Below are 25,686 nucleotides of genomic sequence, written 5' to 3' on the forward strand. Positions count from 1 at the left end.
ACCCAAGAGAAACTGAATCATACTCACAACCTCATAAGTAAGCCTGGAAGCAGATTCTTTTCCAGTGGAACCGTGAGATGACTGTAGCTCCAGGCGACATCTTGGTTGCAGCCTGGTAAAGAACACTGAGCTAACAGACATGGCTAAGTCTTACCTGATTGCTTGTCCACAGACACGGTGAAACAATACTTATTCATCTTTTTAGGCCACTAATGTGATGGGAGGGGATTTATTACACTGCCATAGATAACTAATAGTTATGTATTTGCTCCTTTACTAATGCTTTAAGTAACAAGATCAGTACCTACAGTAATTTTGCAGTAGTGATGCACATAAACAGTATTTTGAGATATCTGCATCAACTTTAATGTGGTAGAAAATATGTGTGACTTCAATTGGGGACAGAGTCACAGTTTGCTAATGTTACTGTGGTTTTCTGACTATATTCATGATGGAAAAAATGCTAATTTTCAATTAGGGCTTAGTAAAAAAAACATGTATGCATATATATTATTATTTATGCAAATGCTTTATAGCTATATCTATATATAGATATATATTTAATGGGTATATTTATTTTTTCATCAAAATTCACAGACCCAGATTAAGAATGCTTGGCTTAAATAATAGATTTTTTGGTAGGGCTTTCCAAAACTCTTATTATCAAGTTTCTTACTACCAATTGAAATTAAATTTCATGGATTTCCCGTTGTGGCTCAGTGGTTAACAAATCTGACCAGGAACCATGAGGTTGTGGGTTCAACCTCTAGCCCCACTTACTCCCTTTTCACTTATTCCCTCTTCTCCCAATCTACACTACATGTAGATAGACAAGCTAAAATTGTAGGCCAGAAAGAAGAAGAATGGTGAAAATGTTTTCAGCACCCAGAATTCATCTGATTTTTGTTTTCAGTGTGTGAAATTTAGTATTACTGTTACTGTTCTACGCCTACCACATAGTAAATAACCACAGAATGCCAAATGATGGTAGTAAGTGATAACAGTAGGAAACCATTAGTAAAATCATTTCACATGGAAAACAGTTGTTTTTCTATATATAAAAAGCTTTGCAATTGTGGGCTATGGTCAAAGCAGTATTTAAAGGACAATTTATTGCTTTAAATGCACTTAACAGAAAACACAAAAATGTAAAAATAAATGAACCAAGCTCTCAACCAGGAAATGTGTAAAAGAAAACAATAAATCAGGGAAAAAAAAATGCAGAAGGAGGTAAAGATCAGAGTAGAATCCCTTCCAGATGTCATGGTCCTTATGTGTACCAAGTATTATAGGTAAAATACATAACCACTCCCACAGAGTTATAACACTATTCTTTAAACTGATGTAAATTCTGTTATAATTAACACATTCAAATACAATTCTAAAATATAAAGGCAAAAATGTAACACAAAGTTAAAGAATTCTGAAATTGGCCAATAAGTTTGATTCTGTGAAAAGTTGAGCAAATAGAAAAACTTTGGCAAGACTAAAGGCAGGGGTGGGGAAGAAGACACAACTAGGAAAAATGATAATAGAGATGTAACTGCAGATACAGAAAGTTATTTTCTCTTTTCTTTTTTGGCTGCACCTGAGACCCATGGAAATTCCTGGGCCAGGGATGGAATCCAAGTCACAGCTACAACCTACACCACAGCTGTAGCAATGCTGGATCCTTAACCCACTGCATCGCCATGGGAACTCCCTGGAGAATTTTTTTAAGCATTAAAAAATTATTATTAAGTAGCTCCTTTCGCGGCTCAGCGGAAACAAATCTAACTACTAACCATGAGGACGCAGGTTTGATCCCTGGCCTCACTCAGTGGGTTAAGGATTTGGAGTTGCGGTGAGCTGTGGTGTAGGTCACAGATGTGGCTCAGATCTGGCATTGCTGTGGCTGTAGTGTAGGCTGGCACTACAGCTTTGATTAGACCCTTAGCCTGGGAATCTCCATACGCCACAGGTATGGCCCTAAAAAGAAAAAAAAATTATGAGTAAAGAGAGAGAGACATGCTATCAAGGTAAGTTGTTTGAACATGCCCCTCTGTGTGAGTATGGGCAGTGTTAATTCCTGATTAACTCCATGGATTGACTAAGAAGAGCTAATATTTGTTGAGCTCTTCCTGTGTGCCAAGCATTATGTTCTTTGCTTGTACTATCTCATTTAATCTTTACAATAAGCCAATGATTTAGGTATTATTATCACCAGTTTATAGATGATGAAACAGGCTCAAAAATTTATAGTGGGTGTTCCCATTGTGGCGCAGCAGTTAATTAACCTGACTAGGATCCGTGAGGATGTGGGTTCCATCCCTGGCCTCACTCAGTGGATTAAGGATCTGACGTTGCTGTGAGCTGTGGTGTAGGTCACAGACAAGGCTCAGATCTGGTGTTGCTGTGGATGTGGTGTAGGCCTGCAGCTGTAGCTCCTGGGAATCGCCATATGCCACAGGCGGGTGTGGCCCTAAAAAGCAAAAAAAAAAAAGTTGTAGTGACTTACCGAAGGTCACCCAATAGCGAGTGACAAAACCAGTAATCCAGATTCCAAATAGTAGATACAAGAAGCACCACTGAGCAAAAGTAAAAACATGAAATCTGGAGACAGAGAAACTAGTTTGAAAAAGTGCTTACCTACTTACAAAATGCTCAATGAATGGTAGCTACTAGTACTATTTTTATGAGACCCCTATCCTTTAAATGGGATTAAGAAGATTAATGCAGAGAGATGGGCAGAAATTCACATTCAGAGATGTTTATCTTAGCATTATTTATTCTAAACTGTGAAAAGTTTAAAACAATCTAAATATCTAAAGATAGGGATTGGTGAAATAAATTATGGTGGATCCAGAGTTCCCTTTGTTGCACAGCAGAAATGAAGCCAATTAGTATCCGTAATGATGCAGGTTCAGTCACTGGCCTCGCTTAGTGAGGCAAGGATCCAGCGTTGTAAACTGTGATGTAGGTCACAGATGCAGCTCAGATCCTGCATTGTGTGGCTGTGGTGTAGGCCCCCAGCTGTAGCTCCAATTCAACCCCTAGCCTGGGAACTTCCATATGCCAAGGGTGCGGACCTAAGAAGCAAAAAAAAAAAAAAAAATTGTGGTGGATCTGTATAGTGTAATAATATATATCCATTAAAAATTATATGTAGATAAATGGATAATGACATGGGAAGATGTTCAGAATATATTGCTAGGTTTGGAGTTCTTCCAAAGCACATTACCAATAATGTAATAGCTTTTATATTAAAATTATTTGAAAAATATTATATGTACATATTTATAAATACACATTTCACATATATGTTTAAAGAAAAACAGTAAAATAAAATCTTTCAATGTTGTGATTATAAAAAATGGATTATGATGTTATGACAATAAAAAAAAATTTTTTTAAGGGGTGAGAGAAAGAATAGATGGCTTTTCGGTTCTCCTAGAAGCGTGTCCTGATAGAAATCCATTAATTTTTTTTTTTTACTGTAAAAACAAATGGAAATTTGATGGGATAAAAAAAATGGAATGGACCTTTCCAGTTTGACATGAAGAGTGCTTGGCCCCTGGCTCCTTTTTTCACAGCCAAGACTTTCAAAGGCGTTCTTGCCCAGACAGTCTAAATGCAATTGAGTTTGTTTGAAAATAAAGGCTCTTTTCTAATAAGCTTCAGAGGACTTTCACTGAACTAGTTAAAACAAAGACATGACAATCCCTTCAGAATTCTCACCATTCTGCCTTCTGAAAAACAGTTTATAAACCTGGAAATAATGACTTTTAATTGATCCATGCTTTAATTTTTAACTAGCTTAACTAAACTGCAAACTATTTATCACCCAGAGTTTAAAGCATTCCATGGTTTAGGCTATTTCTCCACCAAAGCTAAAAGCACCCAAGTAAATCAGAAACCTAAAGAACGCATTGAGAGGTGAAAATATACCATGTCAAACTATCTCTTTGCATTATATTGATTGCTCTGCACCATGTAACAAAGAACAACATGGGATTTGTATTGCAAAGACCTGGTTCTGTTACCACTGTATGACTTTTCACAGATGAATAAAGTTCTGTGAAGTCCTATTTCCTCATCTGTAAGATGGGAGAATATCAAAACAATAGTTGCTGCAAAGATGAAATATGATTATGTATGATAAAAGTACTTTGTGGATCATAAAATGCCATTGCCATAATTGAAAGAATACTGAAGATAGAAAGATCTCAGTTTGAATAATAGCTACCTCTTAGGATTAATTGAAATTAAATGAGATGATATAAATTAAACACCTAGTGTAGGACACAGTATATTCACACTCAATTCAAGGTAGTTAGTACTATCATCATCATCATCACTCATGCTAGTAATTAGTGATATGACAAAAATGCATGTTTCAGAATGACCCTCTTTTACTTTTGTCAACTGCAAATCAAATGGGTTCTTTGCATCTACGGAAGGCTTTTGGTGATATTTTCATCTATGAAGAAAGAAAGTCCTTGTCAGACCTTTCTTGCTTGTCTGGTCTACTCTCTATTAATTTTTACAAATTCCTGATACTAACAGAGATGCAGTGGATTTTCCATCTGTGAAATAGGAAATATACTGCATAAGGAAGATGAGGCTGCGTGATGCTGTGGTAACAGATAAGCACAGAATTTTAGTGGCTTAAAATAGTGAGGATTTGTTTATTGCTAGGGTTTTATGGCCTTTGCAGGTCAGCAATAAGGCCTTACTCATCAGGGCCACTCAGGCTTCCAGACCAATGGAACCACCATCTTGAACATTGCTAATCTTTGTACCAGAAGGAAAAGACAAGACTGGAGAGTCTCAAGCAGAGACTTCTGCTTGATTGGCCAGAAGAAGTTGTATGGCCCCATACAAATAAAAGAAAGCCAGAAAGTACAATCTTTTGATATCCCAGGAAGGAGAGAAAAACAGGAATATTTTAGCAATACCAAAATATATTCACGTATTATATAGGTGAAAAACACTGTCCAAATGCTAGATGTTACACGATTCCCTTTCTCCACCTCTTAAAGACTGTTAAGCTCTTTACAAAAGAAAAACGCAAGACACTGCATAATATTTTGTGATAATACCTGCTATATTTATTGAAGTTTAAATTTTTAAAATATTAAAAGTAAAACAAAAATAAATTTCCCTTTGGTGTCTTAAGTCTGCTAAAAGTGATGTTCATTAACATTAAAAATTCACTATTATCATATAATATTAAATTTTAAAAAGACTTTAAAACTAAAAGGTGGGATTTTTTTTCTTAAATCACACTGCCTTTCCTGTTCCTAATATTAGAATTGAGTCCAAAATTTTTATTTTCTCAAGAAAGAGAAAGAATACCTCTCCAAAGACTCTTTTTCATCACAATAGTGGAATTCAAATTATAAAAAACACATATTCATGTTTAATATAGGCAGCCCAAGAAAAGCTAAAATAATTTGAATATATTCTAGAAAATTATTCAAGTCAATTTTTTGTATAGTATCTATACATATTCTGTGAATCTAGTACTTAAAATTGTTACACCTTTATAAAGCAATCATTTTCCAGTTTTAAAAAGAAATTTCAGGAGCTCCTGCTGTGGTAGAACAGAATCGGTGGCATCTCCGCAGCACCAGGACTAGTTTGATCCCAGGCCAAGCACAGTAGTTTAACTGGTGTTGCTACAGCTGCAGCATAGGTCATAGCTTGCAGCTTGGATCTGATCCCTGGCCTGGGAACCCTATATGCTGCAGGGTGGCCAAAAAAGAAAAAAAGAAAAGAAAAAGAAAAAAAGGAAGTTTCATGGCATCACTCCTATTTTTAACTGCAAGTCATGTGTAAGTTTGGTTTCTGGATCTGTACCAGAGTTCCCATACTTTATTTGATTCTTCCTCTATAATTTATTATTGCATTTAATGTAGAATATGGGGCTTTTTTTTGGTCCATTTGTCTTTTTTTTTTTTTTAGGGCCACACCCACAGCATAAGGAGTTTCCCAGTCTAGGGATCGAATAGAAGCTGTAGCCACCGGCCTACACCACAGCCACAGCAAGGCCAGATCCCTATAACCCGCTAAGCAAGGCCAGGGATCGAACACACATCCTCATGGATACTGGTCGGGTTTGTTACCACTAAGCCACATTGGGAAGTCCTAGAACATGTTTTTTTTGTTTTTTTTTTTTAAGTTGATTTCGTCTTATGACTTTGCTTCCCAAAAATCTGTTTGACTTGTTACAATGACCTCTTTAGAGACAATGTCAAGTCTCAGAAAATCTATTAACTAAGAGGGTAAGGGGGACTTTCTTTTGTACACATTCCATCTTTTGGGATGGCTATGTCTTTCCTTTTGATACAGCCACCCTATTTGTGATGCTAAGTGCAGGTCCTCCTCCTCAACTACTATGTTCTAGCTTCCACCTACTTTCTGTGTTTTTTACGTTCATTTTTTTAAATGTTGAAATTCCTGGGATGGGAGGAACAGGCCAGATAGAGAATGTCTCTAACTCAGACCCCAGTAGTTGCCTGGGTACTAGTTGATGTTCCTACAGTATTGTGGTCTGAGCCTGGAGAGACCTTCGGACTTAGGGGCAACTATCAGATTTTCCATGATTTGAGGTAAATGGCCCATGCTCAGAGGTGGAGGACAGGACAGATGGAACAAGTCAAACAGGGCAGAGGGGTCCTGACTGTGTCACACTGTGTGATGAACACAGGATCACTTCTGAGGACCACATCTGGGGTCCACATTTAGAATAAGGGCTGAATCCTTAGTCTTGTGGTCTTGTGCCCTTTTCTTCAACTCTCTTAACCTCAGTTTACTCATTCAAAATAGGGAAATTTTAGGAAGTTATTATTATCAGAGGTTAATCCTTCCCTGGAAAAAAAAAAGCAACTGTCAGATGAAGGACCAGTATTTTATAGTAAAGATAGAAAATGTATGTTATAGGAGTTCCCACAGTGGCTCAGTGGTAACAAACCCAACTGGTATCCATAAGAACGTGAGTTTGACATTCGATCCTGGCCTCACTCAGTGGGTTAAGGATCCGGTTTTGCCATGAGCTGCGGTGTAGAGTCACAGACACAACTTGGATCCTACACTGCTGGGGCTGCGGTGTAGGCTGGCAGTTGCAGCTCCTATTTGAACTCTAGCCTGGGAACTTCCATGTGCTGTAGTTGTGGCCCTAAAAACAAACAAACAGAAAAGAGTAGTATGTTATATGTATTTTACCACAATAAATATAATTGGGAAAAAATTGAGGTTACAATGGCATCCATGTAGTTATTAGACTGAACAAAACCTGAATCTTCTGGATTTTTTTTGAAACATAATTTTTTTGACATTGTATCATTGTATGAGATTATAGACCGGTATCCCTCAGTTTGCATTTGATATTAAATCACAATCCCATAGAGGGTTGCTCTTAAAAAACATGTTTCCTGAGATCTTTTGATGTTCACATTTTTCTATTTTATGTTTTGTTTGTTTGATTGATTTTTTTGTATTTTCAATCTGCACCCATGGCACATGGAAGTTCCCAGGCTAGGGGTCAAATCAGAGCTGTAGCCACTGGCCTACGCCACAGCCACAGCAACACCAGATCCAAGCCTCATCTGTGACCTACACCACAGCTCATGGTAATGCCAGATCCTTAATCCACTGAGCGAGGCCAGGGATCAAATCTGCATCCTCATGGATACTAGTCAGGTTCCTTAACCCCTCACATTTTTCTATTTTAAACCATTGTTTGCAAGTTTCTACTTTGTGAAAACTGTTAAAAACAACTGAACTTTCTTCTCAGTTATCTCTCCCCCCCTGGAGAGTGTTGACTTTGGGGCAAATTCCTAGAAGTGGGTCAAAGAGAATGCACATTTTATATTTCCCACACCAATTGCCAAACTACCACCCAGGTTGCACTAATTTCCACTGTTACCAGCACGCAGTACAAGAAAATTCCCATTTTTCCACATGCTTGTTTACACTATTCTTTATCTAGATTTTTAATCTTGCCAAAGAAAGACAGACTCACAGACATAGAAAACAACCTTATGGAAACCATTAAAAATGAAAAGACAACCCATAGAATGAGAGAAAATCTTTGTAAACAATATGACCAGCAAAGACTTAATCTCCAAATATACAAACAACAACAAAAACAACAATAACAAAACAGAAAATAGTGCAACCTCAGCAACGACAACAAAAAACTCAATCAAAAAAATGGGCAGAAGAACTAAATAGACATTTCTCTAAAGAAAACATACAGATGGCCCCAGGGCATACGAAAAAACTCTCAACGTTACTAATTATTAGAGAAATGAAAATCAAAACTACAATGAGGTAGCACCTCACACAAGTCAGAATGGCCATCATTAACAAGTCAACAAATAACAAATGCTAGAGAGGGTGTGGAGAAAAGGGAATCCTCCTTCACTATTGGTTGGAATGTAAATTGGTACAACCACTATGGAAAACAGTATGGAGGTATCTCAGAAAACTAAGTATAGAACTACCCCTGGACATATATCCAGAACAAAACTTTCATGAAAAAAGGTACATGTACTCCAGTGTTCACTGCAGCACTATTCATAATAGCCAAGACATGGAAATAACCTAAATGTCCATCAGCAGATTAATGCATTGAGAAGATGTGGTACATATACACAATGGACTACTACTCAGCCATAAAAAGGAACAAAACAATCCCATTTGCAGCAACATGGATGGAACTAGAAATTCTCATACTAAGTGAAGTAAGTCAGAAAGAGAAAGACAAATACCATATGATAGCACATACGTGGAATCTAAAATATGGCACAAATGATCCTATCTACAAAACAGAAACAGATTATGGACATGGAGAGAAGACTTGTGTTTGCCAGTGGGAGAAGGGATAGAGTGGAATAGATGAGGAGTTTGGGGTTAGTAGATGCAAACGATTACATTTAGAATGCATAAGTAACGGGGTCCTGCTGTACAGCACAGGGAACTGAATTTAGTCTCTTGGGTTAGAACATGATGAAAGATAGTATTTTTTTAAAAAAAGAGTTTATATATATATGTGTGTGTGTGTGTGTGTGTGTGGCTGGATCTCTTTGCTGTACAGCAGAAATTGAAGGAACTTTGTAAATTAACTATAATAAATTTTTTTTAAAAAAAAACCAACCTTATGGTTATCAAAAGGGAAAGGTGTAGGGGAGGGACAAATTAGGAACATATACACATTATATAAAATACATAAACAACAAAGACCTACTGTATATCACAGGGAACTATATTCAATATCTTATAATAAACTAAAATGGAAGAGAATGTTAAATATATATATGTGTATAACTGAATCACTTTGCTGTACACTTGAAACTAACACAGCATTGTAAATCAACTATACTTCAATTTAAAAAAGTAGATAAAGAGGAGTTCTCTTGTGGTGCATCAGGTTAAGAGTCCAGGGTTGTCACTGATGTAGTATGGGTTTGATCCACGGCTGGGAATTTCCAAATGCTGTAGGCACAACAACAACAACAACAACAACAAAATAAACAATAAGGACCTACTGTATAGCATAAGGAATTATATTCAATTATCTTCTAATAACCTACAATGGAAAAAATCTGGAAAAGAATATATGTATGTGGAAATGGATCATTTTGCTGCACATCTGAAACTAACACAACATTGTAAATTAACTGTACTTCCATTTTAAAAATAGTTTAAAAAAAAAAGAAAGAGAAACTAAGACCTTGGCATGATATTAGTGATACACCCAAGTGTTGAGCAGAAGGGAAGTTTATGTAGAGACTCATTTTGTAATAAGTCAATTGGCTAATCAAAATTTTCACATTTTGATGATGCTCTCATCAATCAATCATGACAGTGGAGACCTAGGGAATGAAATAACTGGATAAGGAAGACCCCCTCCTTCCATCCATTAGAGTTACGAAAATTAAATTTGATAAAGTACATAAAATGACAGCTACGTCATAGGCATTCATTCTAAGTGCCTCTTCTTCCTTTCAGCTCTGGAGCTCAGGATGGGAACAAGACTCTTTAAGGAAGGGAGTCACAGAACCTGTGGTCTGTTTGAACATAGGAGATTCAAATAGGATCTGGGGTCGTGTTGGTCATTGCTGTGTTGATAATTTCTCTTTACAAGATAGTTTTATAGATCTAGAGATAGGGATTGTCTGCCTCTCATTCTGCTACACTCTCCAACCTTCCTGAGAGTCAGGTTGTTTTCAGAGGGATAACCTCATGCATTTTATGCTGATTTGCTTTCCTGGAGGAAGTAATCCAAATAGGGCTTTCAAAAAAAATTTTTTTTTTCTTTTTTTGGATTAGGCCACAAAGGGTCTTCTGGACAGGTTGAGATTTATCTTCACTTAACAGCTACTGGGGAGTCCTTTGTTGTGGCTCAGTGGGTTAAGAGCCTGATTAAAATTCATGAGGATGGGGGTTTGATCCCTGGCCTCACTCAGTGGGTTAAGGATCTGGCATTGCCTCAAGGTGTGGCATAAAATTTTCAGAAGAGGATTAATATGCAGGCTATTTTATTATGTTTAAAACAGGCCTGGCTTTTTTTTTTTTTTTTTTTTTTTTTCAGGGCCTACGGCATATGGAAGTGCCCAGGCTAGGGGTTGAGTCTGCCCTGCTAGCCTACACCACCGCCACAGCAATGTTGGATGCCACATCCACAACCTACCCTGCAGTTTGTGGCAACACAAGATCCTTAACCCACTGAATGAGGCCAGGGATTGAACCCACATCCTCATGGTCAGTATGTTGGGTTCTTAACCTGCTGAGCCACAATGGGAACTCCCAAATGAGCCTGTTTTAATACTTGAAAAGATTATTAAAAGACTCACTCACAGGGAGTTCCCATTGTGGCTCAGTAGAAACAAATCCAACTAGTATCCATGAGGATGCAGGTATGATCCCTGGCCTCGCTCAGTGGGTTAAGGATCCGGCGTTTCAGTGAGCTGTGGTAAAGGTCCCAGATGCAGCTCGGATCCTGCGTTGCTGTGGCTGTGGTGTAGGTCAGCAGCTGTGGCTCTAATTCGACCCCTAGCCTGGGAACCACCACATGCCATAGGTGTGGCCCTAAAAAGCAAAAAAAAAAAAAAAGACTCACTTACATTTGTAAAATGGCCCAGTCTAAGGTCAGTTTAAAACTCTCAGATTAACATGCAGGTTTTTTGGGGAGTGATTTCTGGAACAACTCTGGTGAGCGTGAAAAGTCATCAGGATTAGGCAGAGGAAGTTGAACAGAAGCAGAGTGCAACAGATGGCTCAGCCTCTCCCAAAGGGTGCTCTGGACTTGGGGTGACCTTTCCAAGTTGTCCTGGTTGAGACAAGGGCCTGGGCCTTTGTCCCCCAACCTCAAGCAGCTGTTGAATGTCGAAGAGGCAGGTCACTTGACTGAGGGGGTGATTGAAGAGGTATGTGTCTGTGGGTTGTCAGAAGCCAAGATTCCCAGCAGCTGTGGATGTGGGTCCACTACCAGCCACTGAAATGGTCCCAGGCTTCACCCTCAGTCGTAGGCTTGTTATACTGCATGTACCAATAAAACACTGCTCTTTAAAAATGGTCCATTTTCCTATCGATATGATATGTTGAGGTCACATCACTACTGTATTACCCTGCTCACTCTCAATTTAATCATGAAGAACATCAGACAAACAAAACGTAGGAGATATTATACAAAATAACTAGCCTATGTGCTACAAAATATAAATGTCATGGAAAAAAGGCAGATTGAGAAATTGTTCCAGATTTTTAAAACCTGAAGAGATAAAATAGCTAAATGCAACATTTAATCCCCAATTAGATCCTTGACCAAAATTGTATCATCATTTGCTATAAGGACATTATTGGGACAGTTGACAAAAATATGATTTAGATCTGTAAATTAAAATCGTAAATTTTCTGATTTTGACTACCATTCTCTGATTGTATAAGTGAATATCCTTATTCCTAAGAAATACACATAGGAATATTTCAGCAAAAAATGGTAAAATCTTTTACTTGAACAGTACCATTTATTTTTATCTTAAATATTCCCGGTTTTGTCCTGGGAAAAAACTACTATATCTGTCAACAGAGAACATGACATTTTCAGTAACTAGGACTAATTACATCTCACAGAAATATGTTTACCTAGATAAGGCAGGGAAGAAAAATAGATCCTATTTTCTAAAAGGGCCCTTTCTTATAGTTTTTTACAAAAGCCAGATGGCTTTATTTCAGACTTATGCAACTACCCCTTTCCTGTCTATGCGTTTTGTTCCTTAGGTCCAAAGGCCCTATATTATTTACCTTCCCTCTTTGATTTTTTTTTTTTTTTAAGCAGCAAAAATACCCTGGCTTTTTTTTTTTTTAAGTTTAAATGATTTTTATTTTTTCCATTATAACTGGTTTACAGTGTTCTGTCAATTTTCTGCTACACAGCAAATTGACCCAGTCACACATATATATATGCATTCTTTTTCTCACATTACCCTCCATCATGCTCAATCATAAGTGACTAGATATAGTTCCCAGTGCTACACATCAGGATCGCATTGCTTATCCATTCCAAAGGCAATAGTTTGCATCTATTAACCCCATCATATTTTTTAAAGAACAATGTAGTGAACTAGTTCCATAGTTTATAAATATTGTTAATGAACCTCCATGGGAATTATAGTATCCAAATTACAGTAAAGTAATCCATCTAAGTTCAACCAGTAAGGTGCTTTGAATCCTGCTGAGTCCCTCTGAAGAAAAGAATAGTCTTGATATAAACCTTTATACTTTCTTAGTGCTTTCATCAAAGGGTCCCAAAGCAATTTACAGGTATTAATTAAGCAAGTGAACACTCCTGTGAGCACACTGTGCATAATTCTCCTTACTTCAAAGATGATACAACTAAAGAAAAATTAAAAGGAGATATGTAGATAGATAGACATATATACATATATATATATATATCATATGCTCAAGTGCTTATATGGTATATAAAATTAATGGAAAACAAAGACCTAATGCCTTTATTGACTTATTTTTATACCTCTAATGTATGTCTATAGAGGTAGATAACCAACTCGTCCCAGTTTGCCAGGAACTTTCTTGGTTCTAGCATTGAAAATCCTGTATCCTAGGAACTTCTACAAGAGCAGGGAAAACAGGACAATTGGTCTCTCTAAGTAGATCTTTTGCTTTTGTTTCAAGGCAAGTGAATGAAAATTGACTATAGAATTCAGAGACTCAGAGACTCCAGTAGTTAATAATTTATGGCCTCATAGTCCTACGTATTTAAATTCTCTTGTTCTATCAAGGAAGTGAGACCTGAATCAGCTTACGTGGGCTTTTGCATTCTCCACGAAATATTTTAACTTGACATTTTTGGGAGGAAGTGATTATACAAACAATGGTACAAAACGGAATTGTAAATTTCTCCTAGCCTCTTGTGAGCCCAATCTTAAAGTTCATAACACTGAGAAAAAGAAGTTATTAAAATGCTAAGGGGCTTGGAGCTTCATAATAGGAAGGTTGACTAGTAAAAACATAAAGTCAGAAAACACATCAATAGAAATCAAAAATGTGACACAAATGAACCTATCTATGAAACAGAAACATACTAACAGACATAAAGAATAGACTTGCGGTTGCTAAGAAGGGGGTGGAGGTGGGAGAGGGAAGGATTGGGAGGCCAAATATGATATAGAGAATGGACAAACAATAAGGTCCTACTGTATAACACAGGGAACCATATTCAATGTCCTATGATAAACTATATCGGAAAACAATATGAAAAAGAGTGTGTATATATATATGTGTGTGTATATATATGTATATATATATATGAATCACTTTGCTGTTCAGCAGAAATTAAGACAACATTGTAAATCAACTATACGTCAATAAAAACTTTTCTAAAAAATCAATAGAACTCTCAGAGATGTGAGGAATAACAGACTTTCGCAAAGCAGAAGCAACAAGATGAACCTAGATGTTATCATACTAAGTGAAGTTAGTCAAAGACAAATACCCCATGAGATCCCTTTTATGTGGAATCTAATAAAAATGATAAAAAATAACTTATTTATAAAATAGAAACAAATGCACAGATTTCAAAATCAAACTTAGGTTTACCAAAGGGGAAACTGTGGAGTGGGGGGAGGTATAAATTAGAGGTTGGACAAATAACAAGTGCTGGAGGGGCTGTGGAGAAAAGGGAACCCTCCTACACTGTTGGTGGGAATGTAAACTGGTACAGCCACTATGGAGAACAGTTTGGAGATACCTTAGAAATCTATACATAGAACTTCCATATGACCCCGCAATCCCACTCTTGGGCATCTATCCGGACAAAACTCTACTTAAAAGAGACACGTGCACCCGCATGTTCATTGCAGCACTATTCACAATAGCCAGGACATGGAAACAACCCAAATGTCCATCGACAGAGGATTGGATTCGGAAGAGGTGGTATATATACACAATGGAATACTACTCAGCCATAAAAAAGAATGACATAATGCCATTTGCAGCAACATGGATGGAGCTAGAGAACCTCATACTGAGTGAAATGAGCCAGAAAGACAAAGACAAATACCATATGATATCACTTATAACTGGAATCTAATATCCAGCACAAATGAACATCTCCTTAGAAAGAAAATCATGGACTTGGAGAAGAGACTTGTGGCTGCCTGATGGGAGGGGGAGGGGGAGGGAGTGGGAGGGATCGGGAGCTTGGGCTTATCAGACACAACTTAGAATAGATTTACAAGGAGATCCTGCTGAATAGCATTGAGAACTTTGTCTAGATACTCATGTTGCAACAGAAGAAAGGCTGGGGGGAAAATGTAATTGTAATGTATACGTGTAAGGATAACCTGACCCCCTTGCTGTACAGTGGGAAAATAAAATAAAATAAATAAATAAAAAATAAATTAGAGGTTGGGATTAACATATACACACTACTAGATATAAAATAGATAATCAACAAGGGCCTACTCTATGCCACAGGTAAATCGACTCGATATTCTGTTATAACATATATGAGAAAAGAATCTAAGAATGCATATGTATGTATATATAACTAACTCACTTTGCTGTACACTTGAAACTAAAACCACATTGTAAGTCAACTATACTTCAATCAAATTTTTTAAAAAATAGAAGAAGATTTTTTGACTGGCTTCCTACAATAACATTGGATCGTGACCCTATCATCATCATCATCGTCATCATTATCATCCCACTGTAAATTAGCACTTACAGATTTTCAAATTATTCATGTTTTAGATATGAAGAAAGATGAGGTTGAAAGGTGACTAAAATGAAGAAACAGCTATTGCGGATAGCCATGTGTACGGCTACCGTGGATAGTAATTAAATTACCTTTAATTAATTCATATATTATAACTATCCCTTAAGAATGAAAACTTAAATGGAACGAAAAGGAAGCATACCAAGAAGAAATCACTCCCTCCTGTACACACTATTCGTATCCTATACGTATTTTATCATAGCATTGGCATCATTCCAAGCACCTAGAATGATTATTGACATGTATAATAAACATTTAATAAATATTTTTTTGAAGAAAAGACTGGGAGAAAAGCATTCAGGCAAGGGTAAAATAGTCTTAAAAATTAGCTCTTCTAAAGATGCAAGTGGGAGTTCCCATTGTGGCTCAGCGGTAAAGAACCCAACTCATATCCATGAGGATGCAGGTTTGATCCCTGGCCCTGCTTGGTGGGTTAAGGATCCAGCATTGCTGCAAGCTGTAGCGTGGGTCACAGAACCAGCTCGGATCCTGCATTGCTGTGACTGGCGTAGGCAGGCAGCTGCAGTTCCAATTCTACGCCTAATCTGGGGACTTCCATGTGCCACAGGCAGGGCCCAAAAAAGACAAAAATCAAAAAACAACACAGGTGCTAACTAGACAATGGGTAAAACATTGTTCTAATTTGAGGGGAAGGGGAGTTCCTGTCATGGCTCAGAGGAAACAAATCTGACTAGGACTCAGGTTTGATCGCTGGCCTCACTGAGTGGGTTAAGGATCCAGCACCGCCATGAGCTGTGTTGTAGCTCCGATTAGACCCCTAAGAACCTCCATATGCCTCGGGTACGGCCCTAAAAAGACAAAATAAATAAATAAATAAATTGGGGGAAGGAGCACGAGGACCAAGAAATATAGGATTATGCCTTCTGCCACTAGGAAGATTAAAATTATGCTGAGAGCTATGATTAAAAGTTTAAAAATGCCTAGTGTTCTGTACAATAGTACAAAGCTCCATATAAGTAAAAGTCAAACTAATGACAAGGATGGTAAAATCAGAGGAGAATATGAGATCCCTGTGACCTAAATTAGAGCAGTCGAGGTCTTGGCTTAAATTCACCTTCTCCAGGAACCTTTGCCTGATGACCTAAGATTGGGTTAGATGCTCCCCTCATGGCACCATATTCCTCATATGGAGGTATTGAAATTGCCTTTTCTTCTCTGTTTCTGCCACTAGGCAAAAATGTCCTTGAAGGCACAAAGTCTATTTCATTCACCAACACATCTCCAGTAGCTGCCATTATGCCCAGCAACTAAAAGGCCAAAAAGAAATGCTTTTTGAAAGTCGGACTGAGTACTTGAATGAATTAAAAAAAAAAATCTTTGGGCTGAATCTTAAAGAGTTTGGAGAAATTAAAGGATTCAACATTTAGGGACACAGAGAGTAATGTGGGCAAAGGTGCAGAAGCAGGAACACTGTGTTTACAGAACAGTGACTGGACTAGAAGTTCCAGGAAGGAGAATTTAGCCTATACAGCTAGAAAAGTAGGTTGAGTTTGAACACCAGAGTAAGGATTTTTAGCTTGATGTTCTAGGCAAAAAGGAAGGCAATAAAGGGTTTAATTGGGAGATGATAACATCAAAGAAAATCTTCAGGGAGTTTAATCTAGTGTCAAGGAATGGGACAGATTAGTTGGATGAGGGAAAGGAAGACACAAAGAGACACAAAAATCAGTTAAAAGGCCAGTGATTTAAAAGGCAGTGATTTAAAGGGCAGTGATTTAAGTCAAAAAGGCTAGAATGTGGACGTAGTGCAGAAAAGCAAGGACAGACATGAGAGAGATTTTATTTGTTTGTGATCTTATCATAAATCAGATCTATTCGGAAGAGATTTTGAAGAAATGCTTTTTTTTTTTTTTTTTTTTAATGACTGCACCCACAGCAGATGGAAGTTGCTAGGCCAGGGACTAAATCAGAGCCACAACTTTGACCTGTGCCAAAGCTGCAGTAATGCTGGATCCCTTAATCACTGTGCTGGCTGGGGAACAAACCTGCACCTCTGCAGTGACCTGAGCTGCTGCACTCAAATTCTCAACCCACTGCGCCATGGTGGGAACTCTAGGAAATTATCTTTACATAGATTGGGTATGAACAAGGGCAGGGAAAGTAGTAAAGAATTAGGTTCTTGGGTCTTGATGAATTTGTGAACAACAGTTCGAGCTATATTTAAAAAAAAAAAAACAACAGAGTGGAGGATGAATTAAGTTTTGGAATGCTGCTGTGGTAGCTAGTCTTGAAGATGCTTTTAAACAGTTGCACAACTCCCCACCCTTCAGCTGCTTTTCCTATCAAGAGGTAGAGCTTACGAGTTGACCCCTTAAATGTCTTTGGGCCTAGACTGCTTTGACCAACAGATTGCAGAGGATGTGACATTCTGGGACTCGTGAGCTCAGACATTCGGGAGGCCTGGCAGCTTCTGCTTGCCTCCTGGAGCTCTGGGACATCAGGTAAGAAGTTTAGGACACCCTGCGGAAGAAAGCAAGCCACGGGGAAAAGATGACACCTGGAAAATCAAGGCACCAGACATCCAGCCCCAGCTGCAGCTGCAGCCAAAATCTGATAGCAACTGCCTGAGAGGCTCCCAGTGAGATTCATACAACTGTCCAGCTGAGGAGTTCTGGTAGGGGCTCAGTGGTAGCAAACCCAACTGGTATCCAACCCATGAGGACGCAGGTTCAATCCCTGGCTTTGTTAAGGATCCTCAGTGTGTTAAGGATCTGGTGTTGCCACGAGCTGTGGTGTAGGTCACAGATGCAGCTTGGATACCAAGTTGCTGTGGCTGTGGTGTAGACCGGTAGCTGCAGCTCCAATTTCGCCCCTGGCCTGGGAACCTCCATATGCCATATGTGTGGCCTTAAAAAGACAAAAGACGAAACAAACTACCCAGATGAGCCATCCAGTGCAACCTATGTTTTGTTTTGGCTAAATCTGGCAACCTTACCATCAGCCACAATGTGGAGGATTCTTTCTTAAGAGAAGACCAGGTGCAGCCAGTGTGGGTGTTAGGCTTCCTCAGTGTTTCCCTTTGCAATGGAGAATTTGGAAGGGCCATTGTAGTAGCTGGCTCCTGAGGTGAAGTCAGCCCGCCGGCAAACCCCACCCAGATGTGGAGTCCAGCTTTCTGTTGTCTCCTTCCTAAATATGAAGAGATAACCAAGCATTTGATGCAAAGCTACAACATTAAAGAGAAACCAAGATAAGCAAATAGAAGAGGTGGCCTTGGAGAAAACAGCAAGTACAGGGAGTAGGATAGAACTTTAAAAAAAAGCAAATATCATCCTTGGAGAAACTGAAGTGATGTATTCCTAAAACACGAAGGAGATACTACAGAAAAGGCAAAGTCAGAGAACAAACTTCATTCTTCGGATTTGAAAATACAGCTTCTAAAAATATTTTAAAATCTGGAAGATTACAACAAGGAGATCTGGCAAATATAGCATAAAAAGATATGAAGGTAAAAAATAGGAGAGAAAGTTAAGAAATAAGAGATGATGCCAGAAAGTCCCAGCTGACTAAAATGCATTTCAGAAAGAAAGAACAGGAGTTCCTGCTGCGAAACAATGTGATCAGTGTTGTCTCTGCAGCACCAAGGCCAAAGGTCTGATCCTTAGCCCAGCACTGTGGGTTAAAGGATCCAGTGTTGCCACAGCTGTGGTGTAGGTTGCAGCTGTGGCTCAAATATGATCCCTGGCCTGAACTCAATATGTCTTGGAAAAAATACATCGAAAGAAAGAACAGCATAACAGAAAAGTTAAATAAAGGAACAAAGTGTCTTCGCAATGTAAAAGCCCATTGATTGCAGAACATACGTGAGGGAAAAAAACAGTAAAAACCCAGATACATCACTGGGAATGTATAAAGATAAAATCTTAAAAGCTTCTGGAAGGAAACTTCACACACACAAACACACACACCTGTCATTGAAGTTATGAAAGGCTGGCACACCTCAGACGTCTCATCAGAGGTAGTGCTGTCAAAATTCTAAGAGAAAGTGAGTTGCCATCCAGAATTCCATGTCCAGCTGAAGACCAAAAGCATGTTTTCAAGTAGGTAAGAATTTGGAAATTTTACTCCCAATGCATCCTTTCTTAGGAAGAAATACGGTCTCCAGCAAAATGGAAATAGAGATCCATAGGCCCAATCAAGGAGAGCAATAAAGGGAAGTACCAGCATGGTATCTCTTTAACAGGTTTAAGAGAGAAGCTTCATTTATCCAGGAAACTGTGCACCTGCGATATATTCAACACACTTCTAGGTGCTAGGAATTCATCAGTGATCAAGAAAAGTCATCATAATGCATACCTTGCAACAGGGGAGACTGAAAAGAAGTAAACAAATATGTCTATAGCTAACTGTGGGAAGTAATCAATGCTATTAAAAGTAAAGCAGGGAGGCGTTCCCGTCGCAGTGCAGTGGTTAACGAATCCGACTAGGAACTGTGAGGTTGCAGATTCGGTCCCTGCCCTTGCTTAGTGGGTTAAGGATCCAGCGTTACCGTGAGCTGTGGTATAGGTTGCAGACAAGGCTCAGATCCCGCGTTGCTGTGGCTCTGGTGTAGGCCAGTGGCTATAGCTCCGATTCGACCCCTAGCCTGGGAACCTCCATATGCCATGGGAGCCGCCCAAAGAAATAGCAAAAAGACAAAAAAAAAAAAAAGTAAAGCAGGGAAAGGATGGGTGTGCTCTCTCAGGCAGGGTGGACAAGGAAGGCCTCTCTGAGGTGTGGCACTTGAGGGGAGGCTCGAATAAAATAAGGAAATGGGTGATAGGAAAAGCTGGGGGAAAAGTATTTTAAGAAGAAGAAATAGCAAGTGCAAGGGCCCAGAGGTAGAAATGAGCTTTGTGTGTGTCTGAAGAGTGGGAAGATGACAACTGTAGCCAGAATGGTGGGAGTGACACAAAGAGTGGGAGGAGATGGTGTGAGAGAGATAAGCAGGGGCCAGATCACGAGGGCCTTCTCTGCCCCATTAATTATGTCGAGAAGTCATTGAAGGGTTTTGAGAATGAAGTGAGCAGGACAATGGACAAATAGAGGAAAAGGGGGATTTCATGGGCTTGATGGTGTGATGGACATAATGCAAGATACTAAGTCAGCCACAAGAAAGAAAGAATACTGTGTGCAGCAACATGGTTGGACCTAGAGATTATCATACTAAGTGAAGTAAGTCAGAATGAGAAAGACAAATACCATATGATAAAACTTATGTGTGGAATCTAAAATAGGACACAGGAGTTCCCGTCATGGCTCAGTGGTTCATGAATCCAACTAGGAACCATGAGGTTGTGGGTTTGATCCCTGGCTTTGCTCAGTGGGTTAAGGATCTGGCGTTGCCGTGAGCTGTGGTGGCTCATGGACGTGACTTGGATCCCATGTTGCTGTGGCTCTGGTGTAGGCTGGCGTCTACAGCTCCAATTAGACCCCTAGCCTGGGAACCTCCATATGTCTCGGGAGCAGCCCTAGAAAAGGCAAAAAGACAAAAAAAAAATTTTTTAAATAAAAAAAATAAAATAGGACACAAACTTATCTATGAAAGAGAAACAGGCTAACAGACATAGAGAAGAGACTTGTGGTTGCTAAGGGGGAGGGGGAAGGAGTGGGATGGACTAGGAATTTGGGTTTAGCAGAGGCAAACTATTATGCATAGAATGAATGAACATCAAAGTCCTATTGTCATATAGCACAGAGAATTATATTCAACCTCCTGTGGTAAACCACAATGAAACAGAACATGGGAAATAAAAAATATATATATATATGTTTGAATCATTTTCTGTATACCAGAAATTAATACAACATGATAAATCAACTATATGTCAATAAAATAAAAACATTTTGGAGTTCTCGCTGTGATCCACAGGATCCGAACTGTCATGGGAGTGCTGGGACAAAGGTTCGCTATCCGGCTCAGCACAGTGGTTTAAGGATCCAGCCTTGCCACAGCTGCAGCTTACATCCCCACTGTGGCTCGGATCTGATCCCTAGTCTAGGAACTCCATATGCCTTGGTGTGACAGAAAAAGAAAACAAAATTTTTTAAATAAAAAATAAAATATTAAGGATCAAGCCAAAGAATAAAAGTGGGGAAAAAAAAGAAAGAAAGAAGGTGGGAGTTCCTGCCATGGCTCAGAAGAAATGAATTTGTCTAGCATCCATGAGGACCCAGGTTTGATCCCTGACCTCACTCAGTGAGTTAAGGATCAGGCATTGCCATGAGCTGTGGTGTAGGTCACAGACGTGGCTCAGATCTGGTATTGCTGTGGCTATGGCATAGGCCAGAGGCTACAGCTCTGATTCAACCCTAGCCTGGGAACCTCCATATGCCAAAAGAAGGGAAGGTTATTTGAAGCTACAGGGTGGAAAGATGGTATGAGAAAATGAATGTAATCAGAGCAGTCTCCACTGAAAGATATTTAACTCAACACAAAAATATAAATAATTTTTATTGACTTTCAATTTTTAGGATGGGATTGGAAGGAAGCATTAAATAGAGGAAGCAAAATAGCATGACAGTTATAAGAATGGCTTCTAGGAGCAGCTTGCCTGAATTTGAATAGCAGGTTTACCGTTCATTAACTATATGACCTTGAGAAAATTATTTAACCTCCACTCTTCAGTTTCCTTATCTGCAAAATGGGAACAATCAAATAACCTACTTCATCTGGCTATAAGGAGTAAACGAGTTGATATTCGTAACATACATAGCACAGTATCTGCACAGGATTGGCATTAAATTAGTGTTTCCCCAAGTTATAAACATAGCATGATTAGAGAGCAATAGAAAAGTGCTTGATCTGAATTTCTCCCTTGTACAGGTCTGAAATTCCGTAATCAGAAACTTTGTCAGAGCTTTATAATCTTTTGGAGTCCCCTGTGAACTAAAATTTCTCTTGAAAGAAATGGCATCATAAATTCTCCTTTGCTGCTGACTTGTTTGAACTAATGGAATCCTTTCCAACTTTGATCCCTGATTGAGCACAAAGGCAGCTTGGTGGGCAACTGAAGAAGTGGAGAGGGGTCCATTTGCCAGGAAAGTAAATCAGAAAGGGCAGTGAGAGGATAGTTCAAAAGGCAACTAACCAGAAGAACTCTAAGACAAACAACCTCCCAATGTGGCCCAGAGCCAGACTTCAACCAACAGAGTCCTGGCTCCTGTTTCCCATGGCCAGTCCTATGTCATGCTGACATGTTTGCACCAATATAGACCTGGGCATGAGTTCCAGGTTTGGCACAAGCTCAGGTTATTTATTAACAGACAGAAAAAAAGCATGTTATTTCCAGAGCTGCCATGGAGTCAAACCCAGGGACCACTTTCTTCACATTTATTTTTGTCCCCGGTTCACTGGTCCCTGAAGTAAACTTGATCCCAAAGGGTGGTCCTTGAACCAGTTCAGCCTCAAGGGCTTGGGAGGGACTGTTTGTTCAGGCAGGAAATTGTTCCCAGAAACTTGACGCGCCTTTGGGAGTGGTTGCCTTGGGAGACCTTTCAATCCCCTCAGACTGGGGCCTCTGACGGGCCAAACTCCTTTGCTCTTTCCACAAAAACAGTGTCTGCATTTGAATGGAAAGAACATGGATACAAGTTTGGACTTGCCCCTTTTCACGATGAGAATGTCTGATCCATAGACAATCTGCCTGGGCAATTGATGAAGTCTGAAATGTGGCCATTTACAGGAAACATTTTTAGGCTTTTAGGTTTTTCTTGGAGAGAAATATGATAAAGGAGGAAACTGCTGGTTTTAACTATCACCATCTGTATGTGCATTTAAAGTATAGGAATCATAAAATTTTAAAGCTGGAAGAAACTTGACCTCTAGTCCCCCTCTCTTCTTTTATATATGAGGAGGTTACGATATGAAGAAGAAACTGAGAGTGACTGAGATTAAACTCAGATGTGCTGACTATCCAGGTTTAAGAGTTCAACTCCTCAGACCCCATCCATAACCTGGAGGAGATTGGAAATACACTGTATGAGGCTTGGTGAACACACTACGTTTTCTTTGTAGGACACGGCTATCTGCAAAAATGTGAAAATAATTTCAAATGCTATTAAAAAATTGGGGAGGGGAGGTGGCACACCTGTGGCATGCAGAGGTTCCCAGGCCAGGGATCAAACCCACAACACATCCGTGATCCGAGCCACAGCAGTAACAACACCAGATCCTTAACCCACTGAGCACCAAGGAACTCCTCAAATACTATAAAATTTTTAATAGTTCTTAAATGGTTTTAAAAGTTTTAAAGATTATAAAAATCTAAAGCCATCTATTTCTCACAGATACCTGTACCCTATGGCACGTCCACCGAGAACTCTACAAATCAGCTCAATTCAGGAGTCAGTAAATAAAGCCCTCTGAAGTGCAAGTTATTAATGAAGGGGGGAAAAAGAACCCAAGTATTAGATGTCTCCCTTGCAGCCCTACTCCTACCCTGATGGCTAGGCTTAAATGTCTGTGTATTTGTGAGGGCAAAATAAACTTGGAACCTGGGGGCTGGCAATGGCCAGGCCAGGCTAAGTTTAGCCCAGCAGGTCTACTGTTTGCTGGGCTCAAGGGTTCTGGATCCAGAGCACCAGGGAGCTAGAGACAGAATGCAAGGATGGGAGGGAACAGGAAAGTTTGGGGCAAACAGGTAGGAATCAGACACGTAGGACTGTGCTTGCCTGAGGTTGAGCCCATCACTCTGAGACTTAACATGGTCCATCTGTGGTCTAGGCTGTAAAGTATATCCACTCTGAAATATGGAAATACTAACGTGGCATCAGACTGATAAAATGAGCACACGGAGAAGAACAAAGTGAGTGAATAGATGAAAGGATGGAGGTAGGGAAGGAGTGGAGGATGCAGGATGTCAGAGAGAAAGCAAGCTTTTCTTAGGACAGTGTCAGAAAACTAGCCTCTGCTACTCAACACCTGCATCTCTCTCTCTCACTGACTTATCACTTATACTCTTTTAAAAGTGAACTTTATGTTTTTTGGAGCAGTTTTAGATACATGGCAAAAGTGAGTAGAAGTGCAAAGAGTTCCCCTATACTCTCTATCCCCTCACAAGCACAACTCCCACCACTTTCAACATCCAGAATTAGAGTGGTACATTTGTTACAATCAATGAACTTAGATTGACACATCATTACCACCTCAAGTCTATAGTTTACATTAGGGTTCACTCTGGGTGTTGTACATTCTTTGGGTTTTAAAAAAATAAATGATTGTAATCTACCATTACAATATCAGACTAAATAGTTTCACTGTCCTAAAATGCCTCTATGCTCTGCCTATTCATCTATCCCTACCCTGTATCCCCTGGCAACCACTGATTTTTTTATGTGTCCAGAATGTTATATAGTAGAAATTATACAATATGTAGCCTCTTAGATTGGCTTCTTAGTAATGTGCTTTTGAGGTTTCCCCATGTCTCTTTTTGGCCTTATAGATCCTTTCTTCCTAGCCTTAAAAGTATTCCATTGTCTGGATGTACCAAAATTTATTTATTCTACTGATGTATATCTTGGTTGCTTCCTTTCCTAATGACATATGACGTTGAACATTGTTTCATGTGCTTCTTTGACCTGTGGCTGCTGGCCTACGCCACATTCACAGCAATACCAGATCTGAGGCTCATTGACAACCTACTCCACAGCTCGTGGCAATGCCAGATCCTTAACCCACTGAGCAGGGCCAGGGATCAAACCCACATCCTCATGGATTCTAGTTGGGTTTGTTAATGCTGAGCCACAATGGGAACCTCCACACATCTTCTTTAGCGAAGTGTCTGTTCAAGTATTTCACTTTTTAAAAATTGGTTGTTTATATTCTATTGTTGAGTTTTTCTTATTGTTGAGTTCTTTGTATATTTTGTATAAATCTTTATCAGATATGTCTTCTGCAAATATTTTCTCCCATCTTGTGTCTTGTCATTCTCCTGACATAATCTTTCACAGAGCAGAGGTTTTTTGGGGTTTTTTTTTTAGCAGAGGTTTTTAAATTTTAATGAAATCTAGCTTATCAATTATTTCTTTTATGGATAATGTCTTTGGTATTATATTTAAAAAGTCACTTCCACACCCAAGGTCATCTAGATTTCCTCCTACGTTATCTTCTAGGAGTTTTATAGTTTGGTGTTTTATAATTTTCTATGAACCACTTGGGGTTAATTTTTATGAAGAGTATAAGGTCTGTGCTAGATTCACTTTTTGCATGTCAATGTCCAGTTGTTCCAGCACTGCCCGTTGAAAAAGGTATCTCTCCTCCATTGTATTGCCTTTGCTTCTTTGTCGAAGTAACTTGCTGAGATTTTTATTGAGATTTCCTTGAATCTATAGATCAAGTTGGGAAGAACCAACGTCTTAACCAGATTTAGTCTTCTTATCCATGAACATGGAAT

The sequence above is a fragment of the Phacochoerus africanus genome, chromosome 7 (genome assembly GCF_016906955.1).
Source record: "Phacochoerus africanus isolate WHEZ1 chromosome 7, ROS_Pafr_v1, whole genome shotgun sequence".
NCBI classification, from domain to species: Eukaryota; Metazoa; Chordata; class Mammalia; order Artiodactyla; family Suidae; genus Phacochoerus; species Phacochoerus africanus.